At 40.9% G+C, this 24,062-nt stretch overlaps 1 protein-coding gene and 2 pseudogenes across 2 annotated transcripts in view; all 3 read left to right on the forward strand.

The window, feature by feature from the left end:
• Positions 1 to 24,062, forward strand: part of Tnpo3 (transportin 3) — a 70,015-nt gene that overhangs the window by 645 nt on the left and 45,308 nt on the right. Inside the window, exon 2 of one of the 2 annotated variants that reach the window (XM_027391364.2) lies at positions 8,810 to 8,968. The exons of the other annotated variant lie outside the window; for it this stretch is intronic. The gene's annotated coding sequence lies outside the window, so the exon portion shown is untranslated. The remainder of the gene's footprint in view (positions 1 to 8,809; positions 8,969 to 24,062) is intronic. 2 annotated transcript variants of the gene reach the window in all.
• Positions 168 to 17,255, forward strand: LOC113832812 (annotated as a pseudogene).
• On the forward strand, positions 17,615 to 18,173 carry LOC118238467 (annotated as a pseudogene).

The raw sequence follows: 24,062 nt of genomic DNA on the forward strand, positions 1-24,062 counted from the left end.
AATCGATCGGCCCCGGATCGGCCCTTCCGCTACCCGGTAGCATCCGATTTGTGTGGCTGGACTTTCTCGCTTGTGGCACGGACCTAACCAACCCCCCCTTTAAGTTCCACCGTCGCTTTTGCTATTTTGGGGGCCGAGCTTCTCTGTTTTGTCTCTTCCTTCGACCCATGTCAGCAGCCCGCGGATGCTTCCCCACCTCCCATGTAAGGATGCTTCTGCTTCACCTTCCACATCCAAGGGTTGCATCGCATCTGGCAGTTCCTTCTCTTTACCCACAACCTCAGTGTTCCTGGCCGATTGTCACTCATGTTAGTTCACTCGAAATCTCTCAGGCTTCTTGATTCTTATTCGTATGAATTCCCCCCTCCCCCGCCCCCGTTTTGGAGTGCAACATAATGTAAAGAAAAATTAATTGTGGTTTCAGGAAATCTTTGGAGAGTTGTTTTGTTTTATATTAGGTTCTTACCTTATTTCTCCCACCTGTAGGTTTGTATTTGTAAGATGGGTATCGGAACTGCTTTAATTAGCCCGTATAATACGTTGTATCTATTATATTTACTCATGTTTAGTTTTTTTAGTTCATGTATTTAATTTTTTTGACACACGTTTTGTATTTTCTCCCTTGATTTTTGCCCCTCACTTTTGCTGTTTTATGTATTTATTTTGTTTTTTTTCGAGACAGGATTTCTCTGAATAGTCCGGGCTGTCTGGGAACTCACTTTGTAGACCAGGCTGGCCTCAAACTCGGAGATCCTCCAGCCTCTGCCTCCCGAGTGCTGGGAATAAGGTACCACCGTCCAGCTTTGCTATGTTTTATTTTTATGAGTTTGTATAGCTGCTGATTTTACTAACAGTGCCTTTATTTTCCTTTTTTTGTGTGTGTGGTGCTGGGGATCCAGTCCAACCTACATCCCTAGCTCTCCCCTCCCATTATTTTGCATTTCATACTCATAAGCATATTTTTGTTTGCTCTCCCTCTCTAACTCATAACTAATATGTAACGGTGCTATTTCCTGTTAAATAAGCCCCTTGGATGCTAGTATGTAATTAAAAAAAAATTGCCACTTTAACTTTGATCGTTGAGTGTAAATGTGAGACCCAAGTCCTTGTTTACAAGTGGGAAGACAAAGATAAAAATTTTGCCAGGTGTGGTAGCACACACCTTTAATGCCAGCACTTGGGAGGCAGAGGCAGGAGGACCTCTGAGTTCGAGGTCAGCTCTGGTGTATATAATGAGTCCCAGGACAACCAGAGAGACCGTGTCTCAAGGGGGTGGAGGGAGACAGCCTACTGGAGCAGAAAAGATAGTAGAAAAGGGTGAGAAAATACTTAGAACAGCTATGCATCATCATTCAAGCATCTTCAGCATTTAAATTATTCATTGTGTATGTGTGGACACACTTGTGGAGGTCAGTTTTCTCCTTCTGACTGGTGGATTCTAGAGACCTATCCCAGGTTGTCAGGCTTGGCAGCAGGTGTCCACAGGCTCAGTCATCTCATTTCTCCCGACTTGAGCATCCTCTTGATTCCTTTATTTTATTCAGTGTTCTCTGAGCACAATCCAGAATGTACTGTTTCCTGGCTCAAGAATTTCAAGTAACCCCATGTTTGAGTTTTTATTATTTTGAAATCTTCAGTTTCAGTTTTTTTCGAAGTTAAAAAGTTTTACTTAAAAAAAATTTTTTTTTGTATGTGCTTGGTGAGCAATATCCTTTAGAAAAAATTATTTTGTTGTCTATATATCTAAGTCATTTGTTCCTAAATGTCCGTAGTATAAAATGTTTACCTTATATGTTCATATTGATCTGTTTTCCTTGTTGGCTAAAGACGGCTTGTAGCCCTAAGATCTATCAACCCCACATATAACCCTCACTTCAAAAACACAGTTTATTCTTGAGTCAAATATGAATGATGTGGTCCACAAACATGATGCAGGGTGCCCTGAAATGTGTTCTACTATGGAAGGGGTTACATGAGATTGTATTAGTTATAGGACAGAGAAGTGGGCTGCAGATAATGACCCAGTGGGTAAGAGTGCTTTCTGTTCTAGGGGATCATTGTTGGCTTCCCAGCACCTGTCTGGCAACTCACAATTGGCTATACTCAAGCTTCAGGGGATCTGATGTTCCCTTCTGTATGCATACTCTCTCTCACACACACAAATTAAGAAATAAATAAGGAAAGTCAAACTAAAGAATTTACAGAAAAGCTGGGTGGCAGTAGCGCACACCTTTAGTCCCAGCACTCTGGAGGCAGAGGCAGGTGGATCTCTGAATTTGAGACCAGCCTGGTCTACAAGAGCTAGTTCCAGGACAGCCTCCAAAGCCACAGAGAAACCCTGTTTGGAAAAAACAAAACAAAACAAAAAAATTGGTGGGGCATTGGATGAACAGGTTATAGGAAAGAAACGGAAACTGCTATAATTTTTGCTTGTTTGTTCTGTAGGGGTTTCTATAGTTTTGTTTTGAGGCATTGTCTTGCTATGTAGCTTTGACTGGCCTGTAATTTGCTAAGTATACCAGCTGGCCATGAACCCAGAAATCTGCCTGTCTTTGCCTCCGAAATGCTGGGCCTCAAGGCATGTGCCACCACAATTGGCTCTACAGTAGGCTTTTGGTACTATCTGATGACATTTTTAGCCTTTGGTTTGATAAAAGTTAGTGGTCTTCGAAGAACACACCTTAAAGGTCAGAGGGCAATGAATGCTATTGAGGGGGCTAAAAATAGCCCAAGGTAATTTGGCTCTGTATCTGCAACATTCTAACTCACTATGATCAGGGGTTCTATGATCAGCCATTCAGCAGTATAGAGCTTTTTAACACAGGTAAGGGTTTTTGTTTCTTTTCTTTCTGAGAACTTTTGGTTTATAGAACCTCTCTTGATTCTGTTGCCTAATTACTGTCCAGGGATCGCCCCTCTTTAACACTGGCCTAGGGAATTTCCTTCGCCTCCTTCTTGTGTTTGGTGTACTGATTCCTGGGTTTCATAACATTTCCTTGGATTATTCCTTCATTTGGTGGATAATTGGGAAAGGTTCATTAACCCTGTTTTATTCTTCCATTTCTCTGATGTGTGCATGTCTGTGTGTGAGAAGTTGCATGTGAGTGCATGCAGACGGAGGCCAGAGATCGACCCTGCGTGTCACTTCAGGAACTGGAGTGTCACTTCAGGAACTGGAGTCCATCTCAGTCTTATTGGCATAAAACTCACCAATTGGTGCTAGAATGGTTGGCCCCTGAGCCCTACCTCCCCCATGCTAGAATTACAAACCAGTGCCTGGCTTTTTATTTTTATTTATTTATTTTTATTGTGGGTTCTAGGGTTCAGACTAAGAACTTTTTGTTTTTTGGTTTTTGTTTTTTTAAAGGAAAGTTCTTCCTGACTGAGGAAGTTTCTAGATTTTTGGGGGCGAAGAGGTAGAGGGGGGTTGGCAATGTTTCATGTTATAGCCAGGTTGTCTTTGCCTCCTGTCTCTGTTTCCTAACTATTAGAATTATAATGAGTGCAATATTGTACTCATCTTAACTTTTCCCCACCTGCTTGTAGAGAAAATAGGGAAGTGTGTGTGTGTGGGGGGGAGGTGGTAGTTGGGACAGGATCTTGCTACATAGCCCAGATTGGCCTAGATCTTTCTTTGTGGCCTAGGCTAGTCTTGAACTTGAGTTTCTTCTGCCTCAGCTTCAGGATGGGCTGCTCCCCATGGCATCACTTATTGTCTTAGTGTTGCTCATTTTTTCCTGGGCCACTTTTACTTTGAGCGGAGTCCTCTAGTCTTTTGCTTGGGGATTGATTATAAGCTAGGCTACCAGTGTCCCAACTGCTCAGAGTCAAGGAGAAACTCTAGGGTGTCACTGCTGCTTATACAGAGCTGGGTGTATACAGAGCTGGGTGTATACAGAGCTGGGTGTACAACTCTCTGCCTTTAGTTGTATTTGCTGTTTATAATTCTGAGCCACAAGACTCATTTTTGGCTTTTTCCATCTGAGCTCATCCTATTCTCAGGCAGATTTCAGTGTTTTTAAGTCTGTCTATTAAGATTAGTTTGTGTGTTGGGCTGTAGTTTTGTAGTCCCAGCCTAGGCAGGCTGATTTCTATGGTTCCAAGGCCAGCCTCGTCTACAGAGTGAGTTCCAGGACAGCCAGGGCTACACAGTGAAACACTGGGGTGGAGGGAAAGCTACCCTCCTTCCCCACCCCAAGAGTTTGTACAGTTTGGTGTATCTTTCCGTTTTCTTTGTCATGTGGAGTTTTGCTTCTTTTTTTAGGCAGTGTCTCTTGTAGCCCAGGATGGTCTTGAAACCTCTGCAACTCCTTGTCCTGCCTCTGCTGGACAAGTGCTGGGATTACAGGTGTGTTCTATTGAGTCCAGCTAAAACAGGTGTTTTCTGAAGAACTTTTACAGACTTTTCACCAAAATTCTTGGGAACACTGTAGCCATAGCTGAAAGGTTCAGGCATTATGCTGGCCTGCCCCTGTTACTGGTGGAACAGGCAGTACCCTGGTCAGCCCAAGGTTCCATGGGAACTAAGTCTGCACGCAGATACAGAGGACCCCTTTAAAAGATAGGTCCCTGCCCATTTATGCTCTCTGTTTCCCCGCTCTGCTTTGTCTCTGCTTTCTCTCTACTCTGTCTCCCACCTATGCTCTCTCTATGGCGACCGGCCATGGCGGTCAGCCATTTACCCCTGTTCCTCTTCTTAGTCTCCCTACTCTGCCGGGCCTTATATTAAACACGTCTTATGTCTCATGTCTCAGCATTTCTATTCTTTTTAAACAAAAGAATAACAATAGTTACATTCTCTGGTAAGCAGATCTCACTGACAACTCCTAGGTTTTTAAAGGAAACTAAGTTGTTTTAGAATCAGATCTTAAGGAATTCTTATGAGATAGCAGCTTGCATCTGAACACTATTTCCTTTGGCCACCTCCAGAGTGTATACAAAATTAGTAGACCATTTAGAAAGCTCTTTAAAGAAAAGAAAGCTGACTCTTTCTAGGGCTAGTAATTAGGCTGTTTGGGTTTTTTTTTTTTTAAGATTTTATTTATATATGTATGCAACATTCTGCCTCCACGTATGCTTGCAGGCAAGAAGAGGGCACCAGATCTCATTACAGATGGTTGTGAGCCACCATGTGGTTGCTGGGAATTGAACTCAGGACCTCTGGAAGAGCAGTCAGTGCTCTTAACTGCTGAGCCATCTCTCCAGCCCCCTGCTTGGTTGTTTTTAAGTTGGTTCTATTACATAAATAATCTGTGGTCTAGAAGTTACCTTAGAAGTTATAGTTCAGGGTTGGGGATATTGACCAGTAAGTAGAGTGTTTGTCTAGTATGCATGAAGCCATGGATTTGATCCATAGCTCTGTATAAACCAGACATGGTGGGGCATGCCTATAGTGCTAACTACATGGGAGGTGGAGACAAGACAGCTACATACTGAGTTTGAAGCCAGCCTGGGCATGGAGACCCCATCTTAAACATGTCAGAGACAGCTGGGTGGTGGCCACTCACATCTTTAATCCCAACACTTGGGAGGTTGAGGCAGGCAGATCCCTGTAAGTTCAAGGCCAGCCTGGTCTACAGAGAGTTCCATGACAGCCAGGGCTACAGAGAAATTCTGTCTCAAAAAAACAAAAACAAAAAATCCAGAGAAAGGTAGATTCTATAGTCTAACCTGGAAACTGAAAAGACACAATTAAAAGCATATTTTTAAAAAATTGAGATAAAGTCATGCTTTAATGGATTCAGTTGATACTTTGGGGGGTTTTTTTGGTTTTTGGTTTTTCTAGACAGGGTTTCTCTGTGTAACTTTGGAGCCTATCCTGGCAGTCACTCTGGAGACCAGGCTGGCCTCGAACTCACAGAGATCCGCCTGCCTCTGCCTCCCGAGTGCTGGGATTAAAGGCGTGCGCCACCAACGCCCAGGGCAGTTGATAGTTTTGTGTATGATTTGTCACTTGTCAGTGGGGATTTTCTTGCATGGAGTGTCAGAAAGATTCAGGACAATGGCTATCAGCTTCTGGTTTTCAGTGCTTTTCCTTTCTGGAATGTTATATAGGAGGCAGAATAGTAAGGCTGTCTGCTTACATGGCATAGCACCTCTGCTTGCCACCTGCACAGTCATGCGCAGGCTTTTTCATCATCTTTTTCTTTAGGTCACTGGCTGGCTCATTTTCCTTTGCTAGCCCACTGTGTTCTTCCAGGGTTCTTCTCATCATAACGAGCAGGTACCAGATCACAAACAGATAGTCTAGACCGTGTTCTAGTCTCAACACTAAGTGTGTAACTCTCCAAGTTACTTGGGCCTCCGCTGCCTTGATTTCTTTGTAGAGTAATGGATGACCCCAAAGCAGCTGCCCTGGAAAGTTTTCACCAGTATGGATGATGGCTTCCCAAAGACACAAAGGGAGCGACCTGGAATTCCTTGATTCTTTCAATCAGTTCTAAATTCCCAGACTTTGGTTTATTCTAGCAGGTGTAGTTACTAATTTAGCTTATTTATTTTTGTGCTTATGTTTGTATCCTCTAAGTGACCTTTAAAACATAACTTGATTTTGAAAGGAAGCCTTTTTAGAAAATAAAAACTGTTTGTATACAACTTCTGAGGATCAATTGGCTTGATGAATATAGGAATGAATATTGTATGCTTCTCATTGGAAGAGACTGAGTATGTGAATAAACAATAAAGAGGAAAGGCTTTCACTAATCTACCTGCATCATTCCATATGTAAGCCATTAGCAAGGCATGGCTACTTAATTAAATTTAATAAAATTAAAGTGGAATGCAAGTTTAAATAAGTCCATTACATTGATTGGACAGGGTAGACATGGTTTGGAGTATTAGAAGCTGCGTGTGAATTTGTGATGGTGTTTTTGTGGGTTTGATTGTCTGTTTTCTGGTACTATTCATTCTTACCTAGATTTATTTATTTTTGGTCAACCTGGTTTTGGTGTTGTAATTAAAAAGTGTCTGGAGAGAGAAAGACACCACGCAACAGAGCTCACATGAAGGGGTTTTTTATTAGGGGTAAAGAGAATGGGAGAAGGGGAAGCAGGGGAGACCGGCCTCTGGGGACAGGGGCAGCAGAAGAGAAAATAGAGACAGCTGGGAGGATGCAGAGAAGCAGAGAGAGAGAGAGAAGAGGGGAGGGGTAGAGAGGAGGGAGAGAGGGGAGACAGAGAAGGGAGGTGGGCAGGGCCCTGTTAAAAGGGGACATAGTGAATGTGCACAGGCGGTGCTCTTAGTGGCTGCAGCTGAGGGTGTATCCTGTCAGAACCCCAAGGACAGGCCAGTGCAGATGCCTGAACACTAACACTCGAACCAGTTGAGAGTTTGATCTAGGTCATAAAATCATCAGGGCACTGCTACATTTTCTAAGTACAACACAGATTTTTCAAGCTGTTCTTGAACTCAAAGGAATCTGTTTCTCTGCCTCCCGAGTTCTGGAATTGAAAGTGTGTGCCATCATGGCCTGGCCTCAAATTTTTTGGGGATATTAAAAATTTTTGAGTCTCAATTTTGTTGTCATGGTTAATATGCATAATAAACTTTTATCATCAGTTGAGCAGGAGGTAGAGCTGAGTTGTGCAGTGCTTACCTAGCATGTGCAAAGATCTGGATTCAGATCCTTGCAGTGTATAAAACCAGGTGTAGTGGTGCATGTCCGTAGTAGCAGCATTGGGTATATGGAGGCAAGAAGTTCTGAAAGAAATTCAAACTCATCCTTGGTGCTGTTGTGAGTTCCAGATACTAGGGGCTACAATGGAATTCTATCTCAAAAACAAAACAACCCATTCTGTTAATGAGATGTACCTGTTGCCAAGCCTGGTGACCTGAGTTCAGTCCCCGGAATCTAACCTAAAGGAAGGAGAAACTGACTCCCACAAGTTAACCTCTGATTTCCACTCATGTGTCACGGCACACATGCATGTAAACACAATAAATAAAAATGTGATGAAAATTTTAAAATTTCATTAAATATTTGAATTATTGCAAATTTACTTAGGTGGCAGGAATGAAAGTAAATAGGTTTCTATATTTTTGGCTTCCAGGAAGCCCTCTTACCTGGACTATACTTTAAACAAAGGGTTTCTTCTACCTTGACATTCTCTGAAGAGCAGCAAGTGCTCTTAACTGTTGAGCCCTCTCTACAGCCCCAGCTCTGATGAGCTTAATAGCTACAGGAAGTTAAGATTAACTTAGACTATATGGCCTATATTCCCTAGCAACTCTCATTTAATAAATCTATCATTCATTGATTGGTTTTCCTTTAAAATGCAACAACCAAATACTTTTAAGTTACTTTTCATTTTTCATTGAGTATCTTATTTCCAGAAACTCATTTCTGTTTGTCAGAGAGAGCTCTTGCCTTCTCTGAAGGATTTCAAGTAATTCTGTTTAAGTTGTTTTTGTGCTGGATTAATTAGCAGCCCTGATTTGAATCTAAATCTTGGCAGCTAATGATTCTTGGTTCCTGTTTGGGTGTGTGCTTGCATTGTTAAGGCCTGCTGAGTGATTTTGGTTGACTTGGCTGTTTTAGAGCTTTGGTATACCAGTGAGTCCTGGAACAACAGTGCATCATTAAAGAAGAAAAGAGGCAAGTACTTTGCAGATGTGCTGTGAAGTGTGATGAAGGATTTGAGGCCTGCTAGTGAGGATTGCTGGGCCATAGCCTACCCATATTCATCACAGAGTCATGGAAATATCCTTTGAAAGAAAAGACTGATTTAAAGGTCTGTTCTGCTGCTGCTGCTGCTGTGTAAAGAGGGAGATTGGAATTAGCCTTTAAATGGAACATGTTCTCTTGTTGCAGTCTCTTTGAAATGTGCTGCTAGTGGGAGCTGCAGCTTCCTCCTGCTGACTCTGAGCCCCAGGCTTCGGTTGAGATGGCCCTTTGAGAATGTGGAGCTTAGTCCAAGCCTGGATTTCAGTGGGTAGCACCTGGCATCTGTGGCTAGAAAGTCCTTGAAGTGTAAGTGCTTTATTCTCTCCTTGTAAAGAGTCCTCTTTATCCTCCTTTACTCTTTCTCTCTGCAGCTTAGCAGGAGGAATGCTGAGCAGTGTACTCCAGCATCCTTGGGGTCAGAATTTGGTTGGCTTGGTGACCAAAACAAGATAACTTGTTACTGTTTTAAAGCAACATCTTCTAACCCCTCCCAGCCCCTAGAATGCAGAACAAAAAATGAAATGATAAATTACTGCTTCTTAATATTTATTATTGGCAGGATTATTATGAATAGAGGATTTCTGGAGGGAGAGGGGTTAGATGCTGGGTTTGAGCCACCATGTGGTTGCTGGGAATTAAACTCAGGACTTCTGGAAGAATAGCCAGTGCTCTTAACCTCTGAGCCACCTTTCCAGCCCCAGATGCTGAGTTTGAACTCAGGACCTCACACATGCTAGGCAAATGCTCTACAACTGAGCTATATCCCCCAATCTGCCCTACCACCCAACACAACACTGGGGATTGAACCTAGGACCTCATACATGATAGGCAAGCACTTTACTACTGAGCTATAGTCCCAAATCTTTTTTTCCTTCCTCCTCCTCCTCCTCCTCCTCCTCCTCTTTTTTTTTTTTTTTTTTTTGTTTTCCATTTTAGTTTTTTGAAATAGGGTTTCTCCGTGTAGCCCTGGCTGTCCTGGAACTTACCGAGATCCACATTCCTCTGCCTTTCAAATGATGGGATTAAAAGCTTGCACCACTACCTTCTGTCCCCAGATCTTTTCTTACTTTGTAGTTTGAGACAGACTTTCAGAATTGTACAGAATCTCTGTATAGCCCAGGAAGGCTTATTTTTTAAACTAACAATTAGTAATTTTTTGGTTTTTTGAAACTGGGTCTCATAGAGCCTAGGCTGGCCTAGAACTCATGTGGCTCAGGATGATGTTCAGGTCTCAGTTTCTCTTTCTCACTTCCTGTCTACCCATCACTGGGAGGACAGGGATGCACCGTCACTCTTGGCATTTTGGTTATCATTTTGCCTAGTTGTTTTACAGGTGATGCTCATAGTTAGTCTTATTCCAAAGGACAAATTTTGGAAGGAGAGGTACAGTTGGGTAGTAATCAAGGCAATTTTAAGACTTAAAGACCAGCCTGGGCTATAAAGCGAGGCACTTTCTCTGTCCTAAAATTAAGTAAAAAGGTGCTTGGAATTAGAAAATAGCTCTTCTTTCCTTTTGGTTCTGCTCTGCTTTTTGTTTGTTTGTTTATTTTTAGAGACAATTTCTCTGCTGCCCTAGCTGTCCTGGAACTTGCTCTATAGATCAGACTGGCCTTGAACTCAAGAGAGATCTGCCTGCTCTGCCTCCCAAGTAGCTCTGCATATTTTACAGTAGTAATTTGTAAGGTCATTTACCCATAGACTTGTTCTGGGAAATGTATATAACTGCTCTCTATAGTTTAATTAAAGAGCAAATCCCATTTTCCTAAGTCAGTTTTATACCATCACTGTGACAAATACTTGAGATAAACAAAAGAAGTCCAAATTTGTTTGGGTTCATGATTTCAGAGTTTCAGTCCATGTCATATAGCTCTGTGGTCCTTAGATTGTGACGAAGCCAAGTGTCCTGCGAGGGAGTACCTGTGAAGTAAAGCTGTTCATGACATAGTTCCTGGGAAACAGCGAAAAGCAAAGGTGGAGCCTTAGAACTAAGTATACCCTTCTAGTATGCACGCTTTGCTCTCCTTCTTCCTGCAGCTAGGCACCACCTCCTAAAATTATTTTGTTTGTTTTGTGTGAGGTAAGGGCACATGTATGCTGTATCTATAGAGGTTAGAGGAGTGTCCCGCGCTCTATGTTCTCGCCGGCAAGAATCACACAGGACACTCGGATCCTTCTGCAGGAAAGCTTTAATGCATCTTAAGAGAGGAGAGCATAAGCTTACCAGAGCGGAGACCCCAAGCCAAGAATCCCATCCCTTAATAAAGGCTGGCAGCCCCGCCTGGGACGTGTTACCCTATGAATGGCTTCAGCTCCTCAGGCCAAATGAGCTGCGGGATAGGCAGAGATCAAAGGAATGGAAATTACCCAGCGCCTGCGAAATAATTTACATTTGGTGCCTGCAGGCACCATCATTGTAATGGAGAATGCAAGGACGGCTCCCTACAGAGGAGTCGCTTCTGTTTCCACCATGTTGGTCTTAGGGACCAAACTCAGGTTGTCAGGCTTTGGAGTAAGCTCCTTTACATATCATCTTGATGGCCCCAACATTAAGTTTTCAATTCATTGTGGACTAGTCACCTACCAGTGATGCCATCTCTAAACGCTGATGGATCGGTGACTTCAAGTGAGCTGGGGGGGGCGGGTGGGCAGCAGCATTTCAGTTCTAAGCTATAACCTCCATCTAGATCACACAATCATTAGATGCAAATTTCCCATTTTTATTTTTGAGACAGAGTATATTAGTTATCTTGTTGCTATAACAAAATACCTGACAAAGCAATTTAAGGAAGGAAGGTTTTATTTTGGCTCATAGTTCCAGGGAACACAGAAACAGTAGGCTAGCAGAAGCAGGAAGCAGCTGATCATTTTGTGTCCACAGTCAGGAAGCAGAGAGCTATGAATACTTGTGTTTAACTTGCTTTCTTTTATTCATGGGGTCACAGCCCATGGACTGATGGATACCGTTCACATTTAGGTTTGTCTTCTACTCACTTCATTAACCTACTCTAGATATTCCTCATGGGCATGCACAGAGATTTGTTTCCATGGTCTTTCTAAATCTCATCAAGTTGACAAAAGAAGAACCATCTCAGGGTTTCGTGTGGCTTAGGCTGGCCTCAAACTATGTAGCCAAGGATATCCTTGAACTTCTTTTCCTTCTGGCTCTATCCTGAGTGCTAAGATTACCCTAGCATAGGTGGGGACCACTATCCCTAGTTTTTGCCATACTGTTGGAAAACAGGGTCTCATTCATGCTTGGCAAGCATTCTCCCAACTGAGCTGCATCATTGAAGTGCCAAAAGATACAGATTTTCAATGGGGTTTAGTTGCCTGGATCTGAATATACTACTGCTTTTTTTTTTTTTGCTTTTTTCAAGAGAAGGTTGTTTCTCTGTGTAGCTTTGGAGCCTATCCTGACACTCGTTCTCTGGAGACCAGGCTGGCCTTGAACTCACAGAGATCCATCTGCCTCTGCCTCCTGAGTGCTGGGATTAAAGGCTTGCGCCACCAACGCCCAGCGAATATACTACTTCTTTTAGTACATTTCAGAAATACTGAAAATATTTTTGAAGAATCCTCATTTTAGAAGATTCCCTTTTTTCTCTTCCAATTTTCTTGTTTTTGAAGTTTTTTGAAACCCTTTATTTTTTAGAAATGGTGATCCTCCTGCCCCTACCTCCCAGGTGTTGAATTATAGGTGTGTATCTCAGTACATGGAACAAAACATTTAAAATTTCAGATTTTATCTAGAGAAAACATCAAGCTTCTCATCACTAAAGGTCAAAATTCAGGTCCCATTCCAGCAAAGCCTGTGTAATTCTGCAGATGAGAACAGAGATATTTCTTAGGCTGGGGAGAGAGCTCAATGGGAAAAGTGCCTGTTGGGCAAGAGTGAGAACCCAAGTTTGGATCCCTGAAAACCCACAGAAATCTGGGAGCAGTGGTGTGCTTCTGTAATCACTGAACTCCTGTGACATCGTGGGAAGTGAGGACAAAACTTCCGCAGCTTGTGGGCCCACTGGCCTGGCCTGCACTGTGGTGAGCAGTGAAGTGAACCTGTCTCAACATGGAAGGCGTCTTTGACTTCCCCATGGGCACCATGGCTCTGCTGCCATTGCAGTCGTGAGCACACACATCAGATTGAAGAGAATTTCTCATCTTCTGGCTTTTCTGTATCTGTAAAGAACTGTTTTGCTTGCTTTGTTGCCCTTTCTGCTTTACATTTTTTTAAGATTTTATTTATTTACTATGTATACAACATTCTGAACACCAGAAGAGGGCGCCTTATCTCATAATGGATGGCTGTGAGCCACCATGTGGTTGCTGGGAATTGAACTCAGGTCCTCTGGAAGAGCAGCCAGTGCTCTTAACCTCTGCGCCATCTCTCCAGCCTCTGTCTTTACACATTTTAAATTGTCTCCATAGTTATTTTGATGCAGTTAAGTGTCTGCATATCTAGGAAAGCATGTGCTGCATGTTTGGGAAAACCAGGAAGTGTCGTAGAAGCTGGGTGTGGTTGTGAGCACTTTAATCTCAGACTCAGGAGGACTGTATTCATTCTCAGGCCCTTGCTAACTCTCCTCCTTTGTAGTTCATTGTTGTATGTTAGATTTGGATGAAGATTGAACTTTGTGGTTGGGCTTTGTGTTTACAAGCACTCTGCCACTGAAGTGGGTCCTCATCCCTCATGGTGGCATTTTAATAGACTATCTGGAAAAATTTTGAAGTTTTTATTGTGCATGTATCGACATAGTAATGTGTAGAAGTTGTGACCTGAAGTCTCATCCATTTTCTGCATATAAAGTTTAAATTCCTTTAATTAAAAAAAGATAATTTACTTTTATATACTGTGTAGTTTTGAATGTATAATATAATGTTGTTTTTTTTAGTTTGTATACCTTTTAAGTAATCAGTAATAAGTAATTCAGACTTATGATAATTACTTTTACCTTTTTTAAAAGTAAGTTTGGAGAAATTCATACACAGCTAATCACTTTACAGTGCAGCAGTTTTAGTATATTTATAGAGTTGTGCCTGTATCATCACAATTGATTCTGGAATACTTTTATTACCCTAAAAGAAACCTGCAACCTTTGGTTTGTTCTCTCCACTCTGTTCCTTGTGGAGAAAAACTCCAGACCTTATTGTTACACTCCTTAAACATTGTGATGTATGTCTTGTAAGAACAAGAACATTCAGTGGTGGCGCACGCCTTTAATCCCAGCACTCGGGAGACAGAGGCAGGGGGATCTCTGTGAGTTGAGACCAGCCTGGTCGACAAAAGCTAGTTCCAGGACAGCATCCAAAGCCACAGAGAAGCCCTGTCTTGAAAAACAAAACAAAACAAAACAAACAAGAACATTCTTAATAACTCCTGTTATTCTCTAGGAATTTAATATTAAAATGATTATAGATTCTAATATAAAGACTTCCCTAATTTGGTCAGTCACAGATTTCTAGCTTTAATTTTTTTTTTTTTTAATGTGTTCTAGCTGACCTCCAACCCCTGGGTATAAGCAGACCTCCTACTCCAGCCTCCCTGATAACGGGAAATACTGCTTCCAAAATGATTTTCTTCTGTTTACTCTACATCTTTTTTTGGTGGTGGTGGGAACTTTTAAGGCAGGGTCTTGTGTAATTCAGGCTGGCTTCAAACTCCTGAGATTCTAGACATGTGCTACCATACATATTTTACCAAGCATTGAGGACCACATTCAGGTTTTCATGTGCTAGGCAAACACTCTACCACCTGAGCTAAATCCCCAGCTAAGTCTACTCTTTGTCCATGCACATGAAGAACTTTGAGGGTTTTCTAATGTAAGGTCATTTTACTCTTCCAATTTGGATGGCTTTTATTTCTTTTTCTTGCTTAATTGTGCTGACCAGGATTTGTAGTACTACTGAATAGAGATTTGCTCCTGATCTTAAGTTTGTTTTTTTTTTTTTTTTAAACCAGCAAATGAAGGCTTTGCTATCTTGCATTGTCTGGACTTAAACTTGCAACAGTCCTCTGTGTCAGCCTCTCCATCCATTGCTGGGATTGGGATTGCAGTCATGAGCCTTTGTGTGATGTCAGTCTTTTTAAATTCACCAAGACTTTATTTTTATTTGTTTGTTTGTTTGTTTGTTTTTGGTGTGTGTGTGTTTTGAGATAGGATTTACTCTGTATAGTACTACTGGTTGTCCTGGCATCTGCTTTGTAGACCAGGCTGGCCTGGGACTCATAGAGATACTCCTGAGTGCCTCTGGAGTGCTAGGATTAAAGGCGTGTGCCATTACTGCCCGGCTCATTAAGACATCTTTAAAAAATTATTTTTTAAAATAAGAGATTGATTTGTTTTTATTTTAGGTGTTTGTTTCTCTTGCATGTATATATGTATGTCATGTGTGTGCCTGATACCCAGAGGCCTGAAAATCAAATCTCCTGGAACTGGAGTCACAGATGGTGGGAGCTGCAATGTTGGTGCTGGGTACTGAATCCAGATCCTGTGCACGAGCAGCTGATGCTCTTTACTGCTGGGCCATTTTTCCTCTCTCTCTTTCTCTCTCTCTCTCTCTCTCTCTCTCTCTCTCTCTCTCTCTCTGTGTGTGTGTGTGTGATGTATGTATGTATGTATGTATGTATGTATGTATGTATGTATGTACACACCACCTTTGGGAGTCAGTTCTCCATCATGGGTTCTGGGGACTGAACTGAAGTCATCAGGCTTGTGTGAGTGGCAAGCACTTTTACCGCATTGAGCCACCATGCTATTATTCCATATTACTTTGTTGTTTTTGTGTTTTGAGACGGCGTTTCTCTGTATAACAGCCCTGGCTGTTCTGGAACTGAACTCACGGAGATATACCTACCTCTTCTTCCTGACTGCAGGGATTAAAGTTGTGCACAACTACCCAACTGTGTTCCCTATTTCTTGATCTTTACTGGGTTCACTGAATATTTAGACTTTTTATCAGGATATCTCTTCTTGGATGTTTCTGAGTTCTAATTCTATGTTTTCAGTGTTGGAGGGTATGAGCCAGTGTGTGTGTTTGTGTGGTGTGTGTGAGCGAGTGTAAATTTTCACGTGGAGGGCCAAGGCTGACTCTCAGAGCCATTTCTCCCTTGCTGCATTTGAATTTGAGTTTCAAATCTTAGTTTTCTTAATTCAGTTTCTCCATCTTTTGACTTGCCTAAAGTTCTTCAGCCTCTCAGTTTACAGAATGTAGGAAAGCTCCTGTGTTTCCTGGATAGTAAGACTGGGGCTGTCTTGATCTCTCTCTTTATCTTTTCTTTAAATTTAGTTATTATTCGTGCGAGCATAGAATGTGAATTCAGGTGTGTATCACAGTACATGTATGGAAGCCAGATGACAACTGTGTAAGGTCAGTTCTCTGTCTTGATGTGGATTCTGGAAAATGATCTCAGGTCATTTATCGTTCCTCTTTTTTAAATTTTGTTTTGATACAAGGTCTTACTAAGTTGTCAGGCCATCTTGAATGTTCCATTCTCTTGCCTCAGTCACTCAAGCACTAGTATTATAGGCATGTACCACCTATCCAAAGCATATTAAAAACAAACAACAAAACAACTTCCATTATTACAGGTTCTGGAAAAATAAATCTCTTTGCCTTTTATGTTTGCCAATTTGCATTCCTGTTCACAAGTTATCCAGTTTGCTCAAGGCAATTTATTTTTTGTTTTGTTTTAGTTCTCTTCATTTTTGTTTATTTTTATTTGTAGCTTGGGCTACAGAGTGAGTCTTTAGCTCAAAACAGCAAAAAACCAGCCCACCTTCCTTGCTACCTCCGGCTGCCAGTGACATCAGTCTGTATGCCGGGACCCCAGGCAAGTTGTCCACCCTCAGCATGATGCCCCAAAATAGAGAGGAGATGGAATTAAACCACCCCCAATCATTGGAAGATTTGGAACCTTACTGAAAGTGGGTATTGTTGGATTGCCAAATGTTGGGAAGTCTACCTTTTGCAATATGTTAACCAATAGTCAGGCTTCAGCAGAAAACTTCCCATTCTGTGCCATCTACCCCGTGAGAGTAGAGTTCCTGTGCCAGATGAAAGGTTCCACTTTGCCAGTATCATAAACCAGCAAACAAAGATTCCTGCTTTCCTAAATGTAGTGGATATTGCTGGCCTTGTGAAAGGAGCTCACAATGGGCAGGGCTTGGTGGATGCCTTATCTCCTGTTAGAGCCTGTAATGGGATTTATCCAACACGCTTTTGAAGATAATGATACCATGCATGTTGAAGGAAGTGTGTGTCCCACTTGAGGCGCAGAAGGGCTTCTGCTGGAAGATGGGAAATGGTTGGGCCTGTTAGAGATAAGCAGGGAAGGTTGCTGTAGAGGAGGTCAAGAGGCAGTGGTGGCACACAACTCTAATCCTGGCACTTGGAGACAGTGGCAGGCACAGCTCTTGAGTCTGATGCGAGCCAAGGCTACACAGAGAATGTTTGGAATGACAGAGAGATTGAAGTATTGAATAAACATTTATTTTTTACTTCAAAACCAATGGTCCACCTGGTAAATTTTTATGAAAAAGACTATATTGAAAAGAAAAACAGATGATTGATAAAGGGTAAAGCGCTAAAGACAAGCATGACCCAGTTGCCATGGTCATTCCTTTTAGTGGAGCCTGGGAACTCAAGTTGCAAAAACTGAGTGCTGCGGAGAAGCACAAGTAGCTGGAAGCAGGAAAGCAAGCAGGACACAAAGTGCTTTGCCAAAGATCATTAAGGTTGGGTTTGCAGCACGCTAACTAGAATACTTTTTACTGCAGGCCCAGATGCAATGTGTGCATGGGACCATTAGGAAAGCCATGAAGGCTCCTCAGGCTGCAGAAAGATTTGCACAGGGTTTGGAAAGGGATTCATTATGGCAGAAATAATGACATACAAAGACTATTAAAAAAGGAAGTTTGTGAGTGTCCCCCATCTGTCTCTTGAGTGCTTCCTTCTTGATGGGTGGGAGTGCAGGAATAGACCAGTGAATGAACGCCATGTTTGCAGGCGAACTGCTCATTGTCTTTACCTCCATGTGCATTCTGGCTCACAGGACAGACAAATACAAGAGATTGAAGGCAGAAGTGGAAAAACAAAATAAGATATTAGAAAAGAAGGAAATTAACAGAGGGAAAGAGAGAGGGAGAGAGACAAGAAGAGGAACTAAAGAACAACAATATAGATCCGTTAGTGGTGGGAATGAAAGCCATTTTTTTTTTTTTTTTTTTTTGGATTGGCTTTTGTTTTGCTGCCTTAATGGGAATGTTCAACTCCCTATTTGATGATGGTAGAGTGGTCGCAAAGTTCCCCTTCACTCCACTTTCTTACATCTAAGGATTGTTTCATCAAAACTGCTGGGAGATATCACAGATGGCTCTTTCATCTTCCTGTGTATTCTGTGTGCTGTCGATTTGACAGACAGACCATCCAGAAGACAGTTGGCCTTGCTCCTTCACGAGCTGCCACCAACCAAGGTGTTGGATTTCTTGCTCCCCATCCCCCAATCTCCTTCTAGGAGGTTCCCTTTTATGTTTATTTATTTATTTTGCTTTTTTGAGGCATCCTTTCTCTGTGTAGCTTTGGAGCCTGTCCTGGAACTCGCTCTGTAGATCGGACTGTCCTCAAATTCACATAGATCCATCTGACTCTGCCTCCCGAGTGCTGGGACTAAAGACGTGTGCCACCACCACCCAGCAGGATTTTTTTTATTTTTTTGAATTAAGGTTTCTGAAATTGAAATGGACAAAGTTGGGAATGGGAATCTTCTACAAACAAATTATTTTGTTTTAAAATTATAAAATCCTTCGTACCTTCAATGAAATTGAGTTACTATCCTTGTTTTCACATGGTTAAGGTCCTACTCCAAATGGTAGAAGCTTTTCAAGAACCATATTACTCTCATGATACTTCAGTAATTCCACCAAGCCTGACACATTTGATAATGAAGACTATGTGGCTTGTTCCTTGTTTAATCTACAGATAATATATGTTTTACAGTGTTCCAGATGCCTATACTCAAAGCATTTGACAAAGATAGGGGAAAAAAGGCAAACAAAAACAAACATAATAAAAAGGAAACATCTATAAAAGAGTGGTACAGTTGAGTTTTCTGACATAAGATTAAGTATGGCATGGCATTGCACCATTGTTTTTTGGGGGGTCGGGAGGGCAGGGTTGAGACAGGGTTTACCTGTGTAGCCCCTGGCTGTCCTAGTACTCATTCTGTAGATCAGGCTTGCCTTGGACTTACAGAAATCCACCTGCCTCTAGGTTTTTGCTTTTTGTTGTTTGTTTTGGGACCTGGGGCCCAAATTTAGGGCCTTGTGCTTGCCAGGCAAGTACCACTAGACTACACTCCCAGTTTCCCTGTACAGAACTCTTTAAATTTAGCCACAATTTAAAGTATATGGGAAGCATTCAAGAGGCTAAGTAGGAGTGTTAGGAAATCCAGACCAGCCTGGGCAACATAGCAAAACTCATTCTAAAAACAAGAAAACTAAGGTTAATGTATTGGAAGATGTGTGGTTATATGCAAATGTGTGTCATTTTATAAAAGAAATCTAGAGATCTTGGCCCAATCAATCCAAGAATACAGAGGAACAACTGTTTTCTCTTGCAAATTGGCAGCTGGAACCCAAGGCTTAATGAGATACAAATTTGATCTGTTTTTCATTTGGTCTTCTAGTTCATCTGGAGGCACATAATGTCTGGTTATCTGTTCTGTTTACCTACTGCTGTGAAGCACATTATCTTAAACAAAGGCTAGTTTATGCAGGGCTCATTGGCTTATGATCATGCTCACTGAGATATCCATTTAGTGATTAGGCTAGTTTGGAAGTTTTCAGACATAGTATAAGACACCAGTAGACTTAGCCAGGGCCTCTTGTTCTCCATGTAGTCTCAGGGCCTTTGTGAGTTTCCCCACTAGGAGAGTAGTCAAGAATTCCCATGTGGCAGAGATTCTAAAGTTGACCCTGACCTAACTTTTGAAGTCCCACATTAGTTGTACTGTATTCTGTCAGTTACACAAACTACTTACGGCTTAGACCATATTAAAGGAGAGGGAAAAAATAGATTTGATCTTGAATCTAGAAATAGCAACGAATTACAGCTCTCTTTTCCGCATTCATTTTTGTTTGTTTTTTCTTTTTTTCTTTTTTAAAGATTTTATTTATTATGTATACAGTCTTCTGCCTGCAGGCCAGCAGAGGGCACCAGATCGCATTCAGGGTGGTTGTGAGTCATCATGTGGTTGCCAGGAATTGAACTCAGGACCTCTGGAAGAACAGTCAGTGCTCTTAACCGCTGAGCCATCTCTCCAGCCCCCTATTTGTTTTTTCAAGACAGGGTTTCTCTGTGTAGCCCTGGCTGTCCTGGAACTCACTCTATAGACCAGGCTGGCCTTGAACTCACAGAGATCTACCTGCTTCTGCCTCCTGAATCCTGGTATTAAAGGCTTGTGCAAGTACCACCTGGCATTTCCCATTCATTTTTGATAATGTACTTTGTTGCCAGTCAGTGCTAAATCCATTGTTTTGGTATAATGGTCTATATTAACTGTGCATTTAAGAACTTTAGTTACTAGAGTGCTTCTATGAAAGGATCCTTTTCTCCTTCCTTATGTACCCATCACAGCCAGCTTTGAACTTGATACTGGGAATAGAACTCAAGTCCTCATGCTTGCACTTTACTGAAAGTGCCATCTCCCTAGCTCCTCTATTTCTTTTTCCCTCTTTTGTTTGTTGGCAGGAGGGTGCTGGGGATTGTAATACTCACCACTGAGCCACACTCCTGGTTTTTATCTGAAGTTCTGTATTACAGCTGTATTTTCTTCTGTTCTAAATTTTGTATTGACAAGACATAGAGGGTAGTGAATTAAAATAGTCCATTTTCAGGTGCTTTATCCCATGTTAACTTTTAATAGCCTTAGACTAATAGCACACCAATACTACTACTGTTAGTGCACATATGAGGACAGTTATGGTTATTATCTTATTTACTGGGTTGAGGAGCAAATCCAAGCCCTTGCACAGGAAATGTATGGGTGCCATCTCTGATATGCACCCTCAGCCCCACACTCCCAGTTAAGTTTATTTTTGTATGCACTATACTTTCTTCCTCATTCTTGGATGGCTAGATTGTAGACTGTCAGAATGTGAATATTACATACCACTTTTCTTCCTTTGAATCTCCATTTACTCTTGACCACTCACCAATGTTGGAGCCTCACTCTCTAATTATTTGGTTATCTGAAGCTTGGTTTTTTAAAGTTAGTTAATTGATTTGCATGTATGTGCATGGGTGTAAGTGTGGGTCATACTACCATTTGAAAGTCAGGAAAGCCTGTGGGAATAGTTCTCTATAATTGTGGATCCTGGGCATTGAACTCTGATGGTCAGGCTTGACAGCAGTAAACAGTAAACTGTCTTGCCTGCTCAGCTCATTTTAAAAGAAAATGTTTTTTGTTTTTGTTTTTGTTTTTGTTTTTGTTTTTGTTTTTGTGTGTGTGTGTGTGTTTACATGTGAGGGCTTAATTATACCTGCCGTGGCACTTGTGTAGATGAGAGAAGAGGCTCTGGTGTGGGTCCCCACCTTGTAACTTGTTTGAAGTAGGGCCTCTCTAACTTTGCCACTATGCTGTGTACTATAGGATATTTGGCCTTAGAGATTCCAGGGGATTCTCCTGGTTCCATCTCCCATCTTGCAGCGGTAGTACAAGATTATAGACACATGCATGACTGTCTGGAATTTATTTGATCCAAACTCAGGCCATCAGATTTGTGGTGTAAATGCTTCTACCCATTGAGCTTTCTCCCTGATTCTGAAGTTTGTTTCTATTTTGTTTTTTAAAATACTGTTTAGGAACTGAGTGGTGGTGGCAGCGCATGCCTTTAATCCCAGTTATTGGGAGGTAGAGGCAGGCTGATCTCTGTGAGTTCAAGGCCAGCCTGGTCTATAAAACCAGTTCCAGGACAGCTAAGACTGTTACACAGAGAAAGCCTGTCTTGAAAAATCAAAAACAAAACAAAACAAAATATTGTTTAGGAAGGGCCCAGGGGAGTATCTCTGAATTCTTGCATGTAACAATTTGTAGCTTTTATGATGGAATTTAGTTTGACCAGATATAAAGTCTTTATAACATTTTCTTTATAAATATTTTCAGCATATTGCAATCCATTTTATTCTGAAGTATTTCATTAAAAAAAAAAAAACTCAATTGCTAAAAGGGAGAAAATTTTCCCTTTTTTAAACTTGTATTGAATAGCAAGGATAGTATTTACCACAGTATTAGAGAAGAAACCTACCACTTAATCCTCTAATGGAAGATATGGATAGCAGGCAATCTCCAAAGTTCTTCTGTGTCATTGAGTTTTCACTGACAGTGTATTGCTTCTGATTAAATTATGGGAAAGAAAAATCCTTACAAATCCATTACTCAATCATTTGAGTTTGACTACACATAACATAGTGTTAAATGTCATAGGCAATGATTTTCTGTCTGGCCATTTCATATAGAAGAAAGTGTGTGTGTGTGTGTGTCTGTGTCTGTGTGTGTGTGTGCATGCCTGCACATACACACATAAGTAAATGTTAAAAAAAGAAACTTAGCTGCTCATTTGATACTGCAAGAAATAGAGCACCTTCAGTAATTTTCATAACTGATCAGCATTTTGATTCCTAACACTGAAATCTTTCTTCAGTTAAGTATATATAAAGTGGCAGATGTTTAGGGACATTTCAAAAGTTGTTGGACATTCTGTCCTAATCCCAAGCTAAAATTAATTTAATGTCTTTTAAAATTTAACTCCTCAGCAACTCAACCAGCAGTTTTTAAAAATTAAACATTGTGACACAGTACTGTTCAAAGCTATAATACATGGTGGGAAAATACTTTGAAAAGAATTGTCTTTGTTTTCTTTAATTAATCTCAAATGTTTCTATAAGAGCAGAAAAATTCGTATGTATAGTAAAAACACAATCCATACCAGAGTAATGTGAAGTCTTGGTGAGGTGTTTTAGGCAGCACTCATTGGCACTTGGCCGCAGGAAGGTGCACTTAGTGCTGTGTGCTCAGAACAAAGGCTTCGGTGAGTTGTCCTCTTCAACATACCTAAATACTCCTTGAAACACCATGAACTCACCAGTTATTTAGTTTTAAATTAATTTTTTGGTCACCGTATGTTCAGAAACCTTTTACTGTTGTCAATTTCTTTTCCTTGTGACCTTCATGTTCACTTACTTGATGCACAGTTTAAGAAGTTGTGAGTTTGAGGGTTGGGGCTGGGCACATGCCGATGGTCTCAGCACTGAAGGAGAAAGATAATGAGTTCCAGGGGGAAGAGAAGGGGGGGAGAACAAAAGAAGAAATTGTTGAAAAATTTATATGGTTCTGGAGATGTTCATTTGGTAGAGTGCTTGCCTAGCGTGCACAAGGCCTGGTTCAATCTCCAGCACTACTAGAACTGTTAACTACAGTTAATTGCAGGAGTTGCATCCCTGTAAATCCAAGTGTCAGCAGCCAGAGACAGGAGGATCAGTTATCCTCCACTGCATAACTTTGGATATAAGTGTCTGCCTCAAAAAACAAAACAAAACACAAAAAAAACCCCACTGTTTCAAAATTGAAAGTGATTCCTTTTTTTTTTTTTCATTGTATTATTGCTGGTCTGTTATGAAGGGGCAGTTTGCATAATTGGATTAGAATTTGTCAGTCATTAGTCAGTTATCTACTATATACTGCATGCTTTTTTCTCCCAGAGTTCTCTTTAAATAGGACTCCCTCTTTTTATGACTAGCTGTTAGTGATATTTGTTTGTTTTGTTCTTTTTATTATTTCTATAGCCAAGTTTATTTTTCTTTTGAAAATGATTTTGTAGCATTGTCACACTCTCAGCATATCAGGAAATAAATGATGTGAAAATTTCACTTGGACCAAGATATGTTTCCTGTTGTTTTATGAGGTATTAAAGCTTAAAAAATAGGTCAAGAAGACCAATATGGAATATATTTTTTTATTTGTAGATATATTAAAAAGTTTCCAGATTCAAGTCTCAGAGTGAACAAAACACTTAAATAAGAAAAGAAACATTCAACTTAAACATGGGGTTAGAAGCCTTATAATAATGTTGTAGTGTAATAGAAATTTCTGGGACATTTTTCTTTATAACTGATATATAGAATTGATTATCCTTATCTTCCAGATTTTGTCTTTTGATTCAGTTGATTAGGTCATACTAGAATAAATCACAAAGTCTTAGGGAATAGTTTTGTTGAATAGGCTCTACAGACTGAAGTTAATTTGTCAAATCTTTATTCCATTACATTTAGCCTTACTATATCTGTTGAAATTATATGACTTTAAAATTACTTATAAAAATAATATATTTTAAGATATCTTTGATTT

The sequence above is a fragment of the Cricetulus griseus genome (genome assembly GCF_003668045.3).
Source record: "Cricetulus griseus strain 17A/GY chromosome 1 unlocalized genomic scaffold, alternate assembly CriGri-PICRH-1.0 chr1_0, whole genome shotgun sequence".
In the NCBI taxonomy this organism is placed as follows: Eukaryota; Metazoa; Chordata; class Mammalia; order Rodentia; family Cricetidae; genus Cricetulus; species Cricetulus griseus.